This window comes from Lycorma delicatula, chromosome 12 (assembly GCF_047948215.1).
Source record: "Lycorma delicatula isolate Av1 chromosome 12, ASM4794821v1, whole genome shotgun sequence".
NCBI lineage: Eukaryota > Metazoa > Arthropoda > Insecta > Hemiptera > Fulgoridae > Lycorma > Lycorma delicatula.
Genome location: NC_134466.1, coordinates 38,733,760 through 38,744,502, shown reverse-complemented (window position 1 = coordinate 38,744,502; position 10,743 = coordinate 38,733,760). Strand labels below are relative to the sequence as shown.

Here is a 10,743-nt window from a genome sequence, read left to right as displayed (position 1 = left end):
ACAAAAATGAAAAAACCAATGTGGGTTAAAAAAAAAAACAAATAAAATAGATACCATAAGTTGTTTCTCTAGAGGTGATTTCGAAATTCTTCTTAGTATTTAATTATTTAAAGTAAAGTGAAAATTTTTTATGTAATGCCAAAAATTGAAATAAATATTTAATATAAATTACATCATCAATATTTTTATTTTTAAATAAAAAAATAATAAATATTTTATATTTTTCTTAAAAAATAATATATTTTATTCTTATGTAATAATTGATTTACAATTTTAATAAATTTACAACTGTTAAATTATTCTGAGATTAGTCGGTTTTATTTTTAAAACTACTTAATACATTGTAATAAGAGTATGATGCATTCAACACCTGTAAAAAAAAACGAAATTATTTTCTACGATTTTTATTCATCTTATTATAATAGAGCATGAAATAATCTGGCGTCATGTTTCTATAAAAAAACGTTTATGCTGATCGGAGCAAAATATAAATTACACAGCTCATATAAGTATTAAATAAATTATAAAAAAATATAAGATTAACAATAAATGTACATGAAATATTGAAAATTATTAAAAAATAATTCACGACTCAAAAGCCGCTATAGAAAATTATTTTGATCACATATTTATGTATACATTGAGAGGTATAAATCATGTTTTATAAGTAATATTTAAAAATTAATAGATAATATTTTTAAAAAAACTTTTAATTGTATATTAAATAATTTAGTTGAAGATTTTTTAAATGTTCGGAAATTTATTAAAAAAATGTGAACGTAAGTATAATAAAGCACTTTCTCGTAAGTCGAAATATTGCGTTGATTTATACAAAAACAGTTCCATTGACTCGTTTTGTGGGTATTGTTATTTTTTAAGAATTAATGACCATTCTTTTTAGGAAAGATTCCGTACGTATAGGATAAGTTAACATATTTGATTTTCTAGAGATCTATACGATTCAAACGTATGGACGCCTGATAATGATTTTAAGTCCATTTTTGAGGGAACCATACAAGATGATATTTATAGGAGAATATATGTAGGCATTTAAAATATTTTATATTGAAGAAAAGCTAAGCGTTTTATTAAGGCACTTAAGCACATATAATTACGGCTTGATTTTATAATTTAAAAAAAATCGATTTGATTATTTCACGGGAATCGAAATTTCGTTTTATGCTCAGCAGAAAGTGTATCTTTATAACTAATGGTGAGAGTGAGATATAGCGCCATCTCGACGATGGTAGTTAAATGAAAATAAATTTCACGCGGGACTCTGCGATGGAGCTTAGTGGGAGTAGGAGATCTGTCCGCCTCTCTCTGGTAGACCAGACCGGTTTTATAAATGTAACCAAGTAGGGGTATGAGCTAAAGTTGAACTCACTAAGGGAACTAGGAATAAATTTCGTTGTTGCGAACATCAAATGCCTCAAATATTATGAGACATTTACGCACAGATTAGTTTTATAAAGTGTAGAACTAGGTGCGGGGTTCGTACTTCCACGAACACGGTTATCTAGTTCAGAGAGCAACGAAGTGGAACAGTCAAGATTGTCTTAAAAAAGCCTACAGCGAAGGCTGAGTAATTAACTCACTGATGCAAATGTCTACCGATGCATTTATATCGGTGGTATCCCAACGAGGCCTTGTTTATTACTGTGAGATTTAAAAAGATAGACGGGCAAAAGACGATTTTCGTTAAAGCCCATCAGGGCTACGAAGGGGGGTGTGGTGACCGAAATCGTCGCAAGGCGGGTGTATTCTTCCTTGACGGGGAGTTGGGATGGAAGCAAATTAGGGAAACTTTATCCAAGGGATCAACAATTAAATTTTTTTTCATAAAACTACCAAACCAATGATGTTTTAGAAGTGAAAATTGATATTTTCACTTCTTAGTCAGTCTTGAAAAAATATTCATATGTTCACTATTTTTTAAAAATGCAATTTTCCGGTGACAAGGAGGGACCAAAATGTTGTATAAAAACTCTATATATCAAGAGTATGATATGAAAAATGGTTTTATTCATGGAGACGACTGCGTTAAAATTTATCTTTTTTTTTCGTTCAAATTAAATATGAAACTGAGTTTTGTTTACTTGTACGCAATTTTTGTTTTATTTCTTGTTGTGGATTGTCCGTTTGGAAATGTTTTTAATATTTCTATAACTCTACGGTGCGATTGAATGTCGTGTATATTTCCACACCGTTATGTGAACAAATTATACATGTTATACAAGACGTAGTTTTCTACTGAAAAATTCAAAAACTCTGATGTGGATACTACTTTACTTCCTTATATGCCTATTAAATTACATATACACATTTTTAAAAGTACATAAAATTTTATTTCATTAATAACTTCTCATATTTTTTCATATATATTTTTTTAATTGTTATTACTGAATGATTATTTATTGTAAAACATTTTTACTAGCACAGATTAATAATTAGTAATCAATAAATATAAATTAAAAAAAAGGAGATGAAGTCTGATTTGACCGATGTGCCTTGCGCTTGCAAGATCCACATATTACATTAATTAAAATTTTATTTGCCTAAAACTCTGGAACCGATGAAAATAAATACCATTTATGGTAGTTATATCGTTGAAAAGCTCTCAATGAGGGCTTGTTACTATAGTTAAGAAAAAGTCCAAAATACAATTTTTTTTGGATTTTCGGCTATTTTGGACACATTTGGTTCAGTCGATTGCAATCAAAATGGGAGGTGGACAACTAGATGTTGCAACAGTCCTAAATATAACACTTCAACATCCTACGGTTAATCGTTTTTGAGTTATGCGAGATACATACGTACGTACAGACGACACGCCGAAACTAGTCAAAATGGATATTTCCGTTGAAATCTGAAAACCGAAATTTTTCGCGATTAAAATACTTCCTTTACTTCGTACAACGAAGTAAAAACTATAAACTCGTTCAACTAACTAAATATACAATCTTGTATCGATGTTTATAACGGTTTTTCTTTTAGCTTAATAAATCGATAATAATACAGCATGATTCGATTAATTTCTTATAATTAATATAGAAATTATTATTAATCATGATTAAGAAATTTGATTCATGTTTGATTAATTTCTAGTTAAAATAACTGATATTAATAACGCATGGAATTGATGATTCATGCACAAACGTGATGCGATGGAAGTTTTCGAAAACTCAACAAGTATGCACCAGAGGCCAAAATTCTCAACAAAGTAAAAGATTAATTTACCAATTTTCCGTTTAATTTATCAACCTTTAAATTATAACAGAATTTTTTTTAAATTCTAATGTTTATTTTGAAAACTTCTAGTGAAAATATACTGTAAAAAACCGCGGATCACAAGTAGTATACCCATACTGTCATTTAGAAAATTACAGTTTCTTTTATAAAATATAACAATACCCCATAATTTATTTTTATGTAATCAACTGACCAAATTAAATTTGTTTAATATCTTAAGAGTGTAATCGCATTCAACACACAGTTACCAATTAGAAAAAAAAAAACCATTAACTATATTCGGAGGCATTAAATTTTAACCCAAGGAAAGAATTTTTTTCGTGATATATGGAATTTTTTGCTTTGAAGAAAAAAAATAAGCAAGGATTTTTTATAATTATTCAATTTTTCTATTTTATTACTTCAACATGGAATCCTGTCAGTGAATTTTAAGTAGTGCGTCCGTAGGATGCAACATTCATTGATGTTCGTAATAAAAATACCGAATTCTATCATTGGATGGTAATCATTAATGTGAATAAACACGTAATTTCGTACGCCCTTACGTAAAATAATTTAGTACTGAAATGGTATAGACACTCAAACATTTTTTTTTATTCTTTACTAACAGAAAATTTTAGACTATAAAATTTCGTTCAACAGGAAAAAAGGTAACTTAAATGAATTTTTATCAATTATGTTACAAAGCTTTTATCAGATTTCAAATAGGAAACATTTCCCATCTAACAAGTACATTTAAAGGGTATTAATTCGAAAGCGGAGTCATTTTCTACATTACTATTATAAAAATAAAAACTAATTTTCTTACTTAAAATCACTTTAGTTGTGGCCAAAAGCAAGGCGATAACCTTCAAAATTTGATCGAACGGATCACCGTCAATGTTTCGTTGGTGCCACATGAATTAAATAAGAGTGAAGCGAAGATTTCGATGTAGCAAACCCCTTACGATTCCGTCATTTCGCTGCTGTCCATAAATTCACCACTGTGTTAGTATGCCCGCTGGTAATTGGTTTGTATGCGCCCGATTGTTAACCGAGTTATTAACAATTTGATGAACAAAATTGTAATCCAGTAGATAAGGTAGGAAATGGGGGAAATGGGGAAAAGGGAAAAGGGTAAAAGGGAAAGGTTAAATTTTGTGAAGTTTCGTGTTCATTTTATTAATGTTTTATCAAACTTAATCTATACATACACTGAAATCTAACAATAGTGATAGCATTGCGGGTTCTGCTAGTTTAATAATATAACAGATATACACCTGACCACAACGAAACATGTACTAACGAATCGGAATTTTCCGCTAGTGATCGGTACATTTCTGTGCTAAGCTAAGGGGGACGGACATACACACAGACAGATACACATGCAAATGCTCTTTAGTAGGGTAGGATATTTTTAATAAAAAACCTTTGTATAAAAATTTTATTTAAAAAATGACTTTGTATTAGTAAATTTCAACTGATATTTCATTTGTGAAAAATAGTTAACTTAGGGACATATACACTGGGGTATACATTATAATTGAAAATATAATTTTATCCAGCAAAAATTATTAATTTGAGAAATTAAACATAGTTAAATAGCTTCTATATTGTTATGAAATATGGATGGTAATCATTAATGTGAATAAACACGTAATTTCGTACGCCCTTACGTAAAATAATGTAGTACTGAAATGGTATAGACACTCAAACATTTTTTTTTATTCTTTACTATAAGAAAATTTTAGACTATAAAATTTCGTTCAACAGGAAAAAAGGTAATCAAACATAGTTAAATAGCTTCTATATTGTTATGAAATAGTTCAGAGTTTTATTCTTGGCCATACATGTTTTTTCAATTAAATATTATTTATTCCTCCTGGTAGATGTTGTGAATTTTATGTTCATATTCAACTTAAAAAAAAATTAAATGAAATATATTGTTTATAATTACCACTGCGAAATTTTTTAAACTCAGCTCCGTCATTCCAAACGGTCGTATTTCAATTGGATTATTACATCTTGTCATTATAATTATTAAATATTTTTTAAACCAGATTGGTTGTTCTGTCCACGGTATGTTGTACACAGACATAGCTAAACGTTTTGACTGAAAATATTAAAGGAAAATAATCTTAACTAAGCTTTAAATATATTAATAAAAATCTTAATAATAATAATAATAATTTTTTTTTTTATATTTATTTTACTCAGTTTACATTTTTATGGCATCCCATAAATTAACACAGCAATTTGTTAGGGGTTTCCATATAAATAATAAATTTAGAGTTAAAACAAAAAACAAAAATAATTCCGTCGTAAAATGAAACATAAAACTAAACTCATAATTTATGATTAATTAACATAAAACAAAAAAAAATCTTATCGTTTTAAAAATTAATAATCTGCTATCCAATTCTCTCCTTCATGTTACTTAATTCTAATTAAATATTTAAACAAAAATTAAGAATGTCTTCTTTCATCTTCTTAATAGAAATAAAATAACTTAATATGCCTGGTGATAAATCTTAGAAAATGATTGGGACAACGTACAATAATAGCCATATTTGTTATGAGACCGTTGTGTAAAATAAGGTGTGTTACGAGTTTCATAGTTTTATATTTTTTATTTTTTTTATTTTTAAAAAGTTTGATCAAAAAAAGATATCCTTAATAATATTTTGATACCTCAGACTTCTGGGTAATAGAAGTCTGCTGACGCTATGAAAAACTTGGATATTTATTGGAATATGTCTATTGTTGTAGGCTTTTAGAATAGTTTTGAATGGAACGTATTACATTTAAATAAAAATCCTCAGCGTGGTCTCAAGCCATAATATATCTTAACATTGACTCAAATAATGTGTAATATACAATTTTTAAAACACAGTTAAGGAAACGAAAGTGTCGATGATATACTTTACATTGCATACTACGCAATCGAGCAGAAACAACAATAATTTGCTTAGACCAAGTAAAAAATTCATCAATAATAATGGCTAAATATTTATACTAGGATTTATAAGCTACACCAGGGAGGTGAAAAATTTTGTAAACTAGTACAGTTACGTTATTTAAAAATATTTTTCTTTTTATTACTGTTTTTAAGCAACGGATGCGCATTACAGACGTCTTGCATTAATATAATTCAGCCTTGATCATAAGCTCAGCGTAACAGTGGATCAAGATCTTTTAGCTTATGAAATACAGGTGTGCACAGGAGGCATTTGCTATGACTTTAGAAACATCATCAGCGAACTGATACAGCATACAAACTTTTAAAAATTTATCGATACAATAACACTAATTAAATACAACAAAGGTCGTAAAATGGACTGCTGAGGAATTCTGGGATCTACCTAGACTTTATGATTCAGTTTCAACTTTTACACAGAAATTTTATTAAATTCTGAAACTAAGTCAGTAAATGTCCATGAACTCCGATTTCTTTAAGCTTCCTCAATAATACTGAATGAGAAAGGACGTAAAGTGCTTTAGAAATAATAATTGTAATAATAAGAAAAAGAAGAAGAAGAAGAAAAGTAAAAAAGGTGAGAAATTTTTTATTCACCTTTAACTTATCCTTACAAAGAATTCTATTTAAACAAGCACCGGCTTATTTAAGTACAAGGTAGCTGTTGGATGATGGGGCAAACTATTTTAGCATAAGAACAGCCAAAAGCCCAGACATAGTCCTGCCACTTTGAAGAATTATATTAAATCTTTGGTAAAATAAAGCGGCATTTTATGTTAATTTATTTGTTTTTCTCCGTCAATTATTTGCGATATACGAATTTAAATCAGTTTATTGTTTTTAGTATTTCTCATCTTTAATTATTGATTTTTAAGAGCTAATTTTTTTATATTATTTGTGTAAGGGACGCTTAAGTACCTTTTTGATAAATCTTTTGAAAGAAATGGAGATTAACAAATAAAATTTACATACAACTTCAAACTTCATAAAAAATTGAAAAAAGAGTGGTACAGGTGTTACCAAAACTTAAAAAAAAGCTGTGACGGTGTGGGGAAATGATAATTTGCAACAAAAGTTTTATTTTAATAAACATTTATTCCACTAACTACAGCATTTCGAATATACAAACTTCCATAAAATAGGATTTTCACTAATTGTGTTATAATAAACTAATAATTATTACTAACAAATATGATTTATCCATCTTAAAGTTTTTCTTTCAAAAAATTTTGATAAATTAATACATTTCATTTATTTCCGATATCTCCGAACTTAAATTAACTAAAAAAATTTGCTAATATTATATATGAAAAATTGATGTAAAAAAAATTTATTTAAAAATACATTTTTTTTACATTGAGAAGAGAATTCCGCCATATAATCAGAAAATTTATTCGAATTTTATCCACTTTCACTTTTTAATAAACATATAAAAAATTGAAGCATTAACGAACTCCCCACTTCATAAATCCTTTTATACCTATTGCCGGGCGTACGTATAAAGTACAACATGAATAACACACTTAGCCTACTACTGAATATTAACCTGTTATTACCTCAAAAAAAAATAATAATAAATAAAATAATATATATATATATATATATATATATATATATATATATATATATATAAAACAATATTCAAAAAATGCAGCGTTTTCACAAATGATATGGGCCAGTTTCACAACTAATTTCGAAAGAAAACAAAACTGTTGCGAATCGTTTTTTCATGATGTAATGGAAGGTTTTACAAAGCTCACCTATGTTTAAATAATTTTGTAAATATTTTTTAGAATTGCAAAAAAAAAATATTTATACCAGTTAGAATTAATCATCCTGTTACCGGACATAGATTATTTCTTCAAAAAAAAAAAAAAATATTTAAATATTCTGAAATGGACGGATGAAATTTTCAGATTGTTTTAAGAAATATTAATTTTAAAAATATGACAAATTTTTTAAGTAAAATTTTTTCATTAGCATTTTTATAATTTAGTATTAAACAAACTTGCGTTCATTGTTAATTCGTGTTTTCCTTTTACAATATACATTTATTTATTTATTTCAAGTAAACTGCGCGTAGTTTATCTTATAAAATATTCGAATCTACGGTGCTGTGCGCTGTTCATGTAATAAATTCAAGTGTTCAATTTTTTTTTTTTGCCCCGAAAAATTTCACATATTACAAATTTAAAAGAAGAAGAAAATAAAAATGTTTTCACTTATGGCACCTAAAAATAAACCGTTCAGATTTATGTCCTAGTTCTTTATTCTTTTTTATCCAGAAATTAGAGAGGTCGAATAAGATTTTTTTTTTTTTTAAACTTGTTAACTAAGTATGAATATTAGTTTATTCTTTAATTTGTCAGTGTATTTTGTTAATTTTAACATGGAATGAAAGCTATATTTTGGAAATAACATATTTTTGTTTTAAGAAGTGAGAAGTCAAAATAAAAATTGTAAGGAAATTTTCCAAAACATAAATGAAATTCTAAGTATTCAAATTAAATCAAAGAATCATTGAAGGAGTATTCTACATCTGACTAGTTCATTTATATTAAGGAAAAAAAATAAATATTATTCATTTTTAAATACATTAAATTCTTACCTCAGTTTTTATCCTTTCGGCTTCGTAATGGAAAACATAAATAAGGAATAAAGCGATTAATCCTTCTGGTATTTTAAAAAGTAAATTTTGTTTCTGTAAATAAATAAAAAAAATCTGATATGAACAGCACATGACTTCCTTGTACGCTTATTAATTTAATAGGCGTATGAACTGTGTAGAAACATATTTAGAAAATAAAATGTGTTAGTTTATCCTAGTTTTTAAATATATATATGTATAAATATGTAATCTGTATTAATAATCTGAGGTGAACACCACACGACTTTCTTGTACGCCAATTAAATTGCATATACATATTTTTTGCTGCACTTCATTTAAACCTATTTCATTTGAAAGTGAGATACGATCTGCCAATTCTTTAGTAAAGTCGACAATTACACAACTGCATTGTGCAATTTGGACACCGAATTGAATCACATTTTTTTGGGGTGTCCGTTTCAGCATGTTATATTAGTTTATATATTACTTTTCTTTTACATCGCTCAAGTAGTTTGTGGTGTAAGTGGAACGGATCCATAACCATGCACAATTCAATTCGAATCCGACTTCATATACGTATATTTTTTTTTTAATTTAAATATATTGATTTATTGATAATTGTTACCCTCAGTAAAAATTTTTGAATTAAAATGAAAAGTACATAAAAATTTATTATACTAATAACTTCTGTTTTTATTTTTTATTGTTATATTATTTTATTGAATTATTATTTATTTTAATTTTTTTTTTACAATCAAAAGTTAATAATTATTAATAAATAAATATATTTAAATTAAAAACAAAAGTTAAAATAAATATATGTATATGAAGTCGAATTCGAACCGATGTGCCTTCCGATGTGTGAACCGATGTGTAAGATCCAAATATTAAAATAATTAAAATATTTATTTGGCTATAACTCTGAACCAATGAAAATAAGTACCACTTATGATATATCGTTGAAAAGATTTCAATGAGGGCTTATTACTGCAGTTAAAAATCCAAAATCCATTTTGTTTGGATTTTGGGCTGGCTGGATTTTGGTTTGGAGTTTGAAGTATAGCACCAAGACACAACACTAATTACAGTGAGAAACTACAAACAAACATCTAACAAATAAATATAATCTATTGATTTTGGAGTCGCCATCAGGAAATCTTCAGGAGTCCCTTCATAAGCCGTCCTAGATCAAACGTCTGTGATGTGTTTAACAGTTTGATTTTCACCACACTCACAAAGGGCGTCGGTGTTTTACCCCATTTATACAGGAAATAGGCACACCTACCATGCTGAGTTCGTATTCTGTTTAACGTTGGCAATGTCTTACGTGGCAAGTCAAAACCCGACGGCTTTTGAGTAATACATGGGATTTGGTTACTCTGCTTTGTGGTCCATTCTTGAAGCCAGGAGTCAGTTAGGTTAAATCCTTCCTCTGTGGCAGCAATTTCTGTTTTGATAAGTGGCTTTCTAGATCGAAGGCGACCATGACTGGCATTCTCAATATCCTATGTATTGGTAGGTTTCGACTGTCCATAATCTTCTTGTACTCTCTTATAAGAGTGTTCATACGGCGCAGATTTTGGGGTGGTATGTGGTTCAATACTGGGAACCATTCTATAGGAGTAGACCTAATAACCCCGGCAATCATTTCCATAGTGTTATTAAGTTGTGCCTCAATTTTTACCGCATTGTAAAAATTACATATGCTTAGTAGGTCCATTTTTCGTTCGGCCCTTATATAATATTTTTTTATATTGTTGTACATCTTCGTTATAATAGTGATATTTTAAAATTTACTATAAGTAAGAAATTTGTACATATTAGATTCTGTAACATTACCAGTTCACTTAAGAATTTTTATTTTCCTGTTTTCTAGCACGTTAAAAAAACATGTAATCGTTATAAAAAATCCAATTATTTTCCCTTC

General features: G+C 27.9%; 1 long non-coding RNA gene across 1 annotated transcript in view; it reads right to left on the bottom strand.

The window, feature by feature from the left end:
- Positions 1-296: 296 nt before the first annotated feature.
- The window catches only part of LOC142332915 (uncharacterized), an 87,323-nt gene continuing 76,876 nt past the window's right edge, over positions 297-10,743 (bottom strand). The window contains exons 3-5 of the long non-coding RNA XR_012758436.1: positions 8,817-8,909; positions 5,189-5,344; positions 297-370 (exon numbers count right to left, since the gene is read on the bottom strand). This is a non-coding gene — a long non-coding RNA (uncharacterized LOC142332915). The remainder of the gene's footprint in view (positions 371-5,188; positions 5,345-8,816; positions 8,910-10,743) is intronic.